Genomic DNA, 4967 nt, shown 5'->3' with positions numbered 1-4967 from the left:
CACACATGCAACATAAATAGACAAATAAATATTTTAAAAGAAGCAATTTATATCAGCATGATGGACTTACACATATACACATACTGAATGGGATCAAAAGCTTCACAAGGCAATAGTTAACCTTATGAGGGCAATATACTTCATTTTTGAATCCAGAATTACATACTTTTATTAAATTTTTATTTATTATTCTTATTTTATGTGTATGCATATATTGCCTGCATGTAGGTAAGTGCACCCGTGTCATGCAATGCCCGCGGAGGTCTGAAGAGGCTGTCGGATCTCCTGGGACTAGAGTTACGGACAGTTGTTAGCTCCCATGTGGGTGCTGGGATTCGAACCCAGGTCTTCTGCAAGAACAACCAGTGTTCTTAACAACTGAGGCATCTCTCCAGCCCATAGAATTACATACTTTTAAAACCAGCTTGTACCCACCAGATTGATGACCAACTAACTACTTTATTTGACTTTCAGCTTCAAAAACCCTGATCAAGAAATCTGCTTAAAATGACACTGGTTTGCTTGTCCTGTCTCGTTGTTTACAGAAGGAGGTGGGGCCAAGCTTGATTCTTTAAGGCCCCTAACAATGATTTGTTTACTCGCACAGTTTGGGTTTCCTAGGCCACACAAGCCTGAGGGGAAAATTGGGATCAGACCTGTGGCACAGGCTGTTCCTCTCTCCTCTGCTTTCAATCGCTCTTCCTGATCGCCAGCACACTCTCAGGACCTGCTTCAGTCTCTCCGAGGATGGCCAGGGAACACTGCACACATGCTCCCAAACGTTGTGTAGTGTCCTTCGTTTCCCTTCTCTTTGGCTGTGGCTCCCAAGAGGGACGGTTGGCTGCTTCCTCTGATGGTTGTCACTGCAGCGTGGACCACCAAGGCTGAGCTGAGAAAAGAATCCAGTGACTTTGGTGATGTCTTAGCCTTGGCCTGGTTAGAGATTCTGTCTCCCATCCTACAGCAGCGTAGTGCCTCCACCGTGTGCAGTTCTTCCCCGCATGCACTGCAGTGGTGCCCATAACTACGAGCCCTTGGCACAGAGATCTCAAAACAAATTCCTCTTACCCTCTTTTCGCTTCCATGTGTTCAGTGCAGTGGGCTGAGAAGCACCTTTGCCCTCTTTTTCTAACCACCTTCTCTTTCTCACACTCTGGACCATGTCTAGGTCAACCCCAGGTGCGGTTACCTCCCCACATTGGTGACTTCCTTTTTCCTGGGAGGCATTTTGGTCCCTCTATGTGGCTAGACTCTTTGGGGAAGGAGAGCAGGGTCTTGCTATATAGCTCTGGCTGGCCTTGAACTCGTAGAGATCCACTTGCCTCTGCTTCCCAGGTACCCATGCCACAATGCCAGCCCATGGCTAGACTCCAGATACCACCACAGCTTCTCATCCTGCCAGAAGTGTCAGCTTCCTAGACATCAAATGACCTCATACTTATTTATATGAGAGTTTTGCCTCCCTGGGTACCAGGAGTCACACGATCAGAATTCAAGTCCTGTTGCAAGGTTCAGATAGGCCGCCCCATCACCAACAGGGCCTCATGGACCTCACAAGGCCCTGAGAAAAGGGAACCAAGTTGATAAGCACCCTGGTCTTTGAAGTCAAGAGAAGCACACTTTTCTACACTGTTTGGCCAACACAGCAGGCTTCCCCTTTTATCTCTAAAGGGGGCAGGTTTTGCACCCCACCAGAAGCCTCCCCCTATGAAAAGACCCCAGCTCATGACTGGGGGCAGACATTTTCCCTGCCAGAAAGGGAATCTGTCCCATGTGTTCCTTTGCTAATAAACTCTATTCTGCTGGAGTTTTATCTGTGTCCTGGTGCTTTCTCTCAATCAACCGGATTCATCCATCGCCTACTTTTATCTATCAATGATGATGTTGACAAATATTTGCCACAAAACAGATCTGCACTAAGCATTTGGATACATGATCTTTAGTTCTCTTAACTCTGTGCTACATACTACTGTTATCCTCATTCAACAAGGAGCAATTTGTGTCTTAGGAAGTTAAGTATATCCACTGTCACATGGCTTCAAGATACAGAGCCAGTCTTGGACCCTGCTAAGTTGCTCCTCTGCACCTTGGATTGAGCCTGCCTCAGCTGGGCCTCCCAGCTTCGCTGGGTTTCCTGCCAGCTCTGCTTTCATCCTTTCTAGGTTCCTTTCCCAAGGGTCACCATAGTCCACAGGTAGACTGACAACCTTATCTGAAGGCCTCTGATTTAATGGAAACTTCTAGCCCGCACATCCCACTTCCTACATCTCTGTGTTCCCCGGGAGTTCTCAGAGGAGTAGGATAGGAGGCATCACCAGGAGTACAGCAATCTGTCCTACCCTAGTCCCCTCAAGACCTTCTAGGCCCCACCACAGATTCAGTTCCCACAGAGGCCATCAACATCGTGCATGGCATGGTTAAAATTGTGCCTTATCTTAGTGGGCGTTTTCATTGACTAAAGAATTCAAGTCTGGGCTTTAAATGCCATAGAAAAAGAAAAAGTTACTGTCTTTTCAGAATGCCTATTGTAACTTGTCCTTAGAATTCCCCTATCCCAGTGGTTCTTTCTCCACTTGAATTGACAAGCCAGATAAGTGCAGCTGCAAAGTGAATAGTAAGGGTATAATGTCGTGCTCCCACTCAGTGCCCTCCTGGCTTAACCATGTCAAAAGCAAAAGAGTGCTTGACTATCTATGAATGCACAAGGCCAAGCACTTGCCAGTCTTGATAATCCAATATATTTGAGAACCAGTCCTTGAGAGTGAATGTCCTATTTGACAAATGAATTGTTTTAACTAAGCATTTGCCATGTTTTGCCCCATGCATCATGGTGGATCTGCCACGCATCTGTGTGGTCTTTCAGTACCTCAGTTTCCCCATCTGCAATATGCAGGGATTGGATCCAAGATCTCTGAGGTCCCTGAAAGTTCTCAAGGTCATTGTTTTGTGAGGTCCCTGAAAGTTCTCAAGGTCATTGTTCTGTAGTTACAAAATATGTTATTTATAAGTCAGGTAATTAAAAGAGTGACTATTTGAATAAAATGACTCTGCATAAAATTTTCACATTGTAATTACATTGTAGAGTAAGATCCCATCATGCACTTGCAGCAGGATTCAATTTACAAAAACAATCGACTCATGGGTAGCTTTTAAGTGACACATTACTGTTTACTTGAGGCTTGCCAGTAGGCCACAGTTTCTAAGAACAGAATTCCTCACTCCCTTCTCCACAGAGTCCTCAACAGTAAAACAGTAGTAGGGACCACTTTAAAATCAGGCCTTCTCTTAGACTGAGGCTTTTCTTTTCTTCTTATAAAAATTTCTGTATATTCAAAATCACTCTGAAATTGGCTCAGTGATAATAACCTCCTGGTTTTTTTGAAACACACAATATATTATTCCTCTGCTTATAATTGCATAGCACCCCATCCCATAGCTGTCCAGAGCACAGCAGTCTTTATACACATAGTTCCTTAGAACTCAGCTCAATCATTGCTTCTTCAAGGAACTGTCCCCTTACTTCATTGACCTGGGCAAGTCCAGTGGGGAAATTTGAAGCTTATTGGGTGAACATTGGTTACTGTCAACAGACCTTGCACTCTGGTGCTGCTGGATGCCCACAAGTAGACTGGATGCCCACTGTGTGCACAGCATATCCAGGCCCTGGGTTTTCAGCAGAGTCTCTACCTCATGGAGCTTTTAATCTTCTGGACTGAAAAAGCACAATAACCCAATAAGAGAACAGGCAGGACTGCCACCATCCTCTTTTCACAGAGCCTTCAGAGCTAAAGGAGTGATTTGATTGGGCCAGGGGTGGTGTCTGTAAGCCCAACAATCAGGAAGCTGAGGCAGGAGGATTGCAAATTCAAGGCCAGCACATGATGCATAAAGAGATAGCAAGACTCTTTTTTAACAAGAAATGGACAAAAGGAATAATTGGAGTAAACTTAGGGTCAGCTTGAGAGGGAACTGGTGGGAGGACAGTGCATCAACCTGTGATAAGGATGGGTTTGTGCCATCATCACACAACAAGCCATTTCATCATTTTGATCTAAGAAGCAGGAGGAAGGGCTGTGGCCTGACACACCAGAGTAGCTGTGCCAGCTTGAAGGATGGCTGCCATTGGCATGGTAAAAGAACCTCCCTTTCTCCTGTCCTAAGGATCTTCTCATCCTCTTGGGCTAGACTACCCTACAAGAAGTCCAAGGGCTCGGATTTAAATGAATTTCCTTTGCCAAGGGTGCATCCTCTTTTCTATTATAAATGCCAATAACATAGCCTATGATTTCTACTTCATTTTCCCAGTAGTTACAGACCGTTTGTCCTATTAGCCCCATTCTACAGATGGGATGGTTCCCATATCTGTAAAATCTGCCAGTTCCCAGCAGAACTGGGATCTCAAAGCCAGGTCTCCTGTTTAGCCCAGCATTTTCCCCACTTTATCACAGCCTCCTGGGCTGAGCCAGGTCTTTTTCAAAGCCCTGGGAAGGCAGAGTTGGCCGCCTCCTGCTGGCAAGGAGCTCCTTCCAGGCTCCTGGTGCTACTGCCAAAGAAGGGAGAGGGCAAGAAGGGAGGAAAGTGGATTATACGCAGCAGAGCTTTACGAGTCTGTCTCCTTCATTGTGGAAGGAGTGGGCTGTGCGTGGGGGTGGGGGCCATGAGAATCAATAATTCATGAGGGTTGATACGTATCAGAAAAGTATTCACTCACATCCAGCCCCGGAAAGTGCCTTTCTTCGTGTGTTCAGATTTATCAGTCAATGATGGCATCAGCCAGGTGGATTCAGCAAGCAATAGCGGCATATAGAGTTCCATTTAACTTCATTTTTCCAGCCAAGCCTGGTTCCCAAGCTAGTTTTTCTTACTAGGTTGTTTGCTACATGAAAAGCAAATTCCCCAAGGTTCCCGAGATTGCCCACATCCTATGCTGAGCTGACTGCTCCATCGCCCGCCCACCCACCCACTAA

The sequence above is a fragment of the Nannospalax galili genome, unplaced genomic scaffold (genome assembly GCF_000622305.1).
Source record: "Nannospalax galili isolate Female #2095 unplaced genomic scaffold, S.galili_v1.0 scaffold1027, whole genome shotgun sequence".
In the NCBI taxonomy this organism is placed as follows: Eukaryota; Metazoa; Chordata; class Mammalia; order Rodentia; family Spalacidae; genus Nannospalax; species Nannospalax galili.
Note: the sequence above shows the minus strand (reverse complement) of the source record.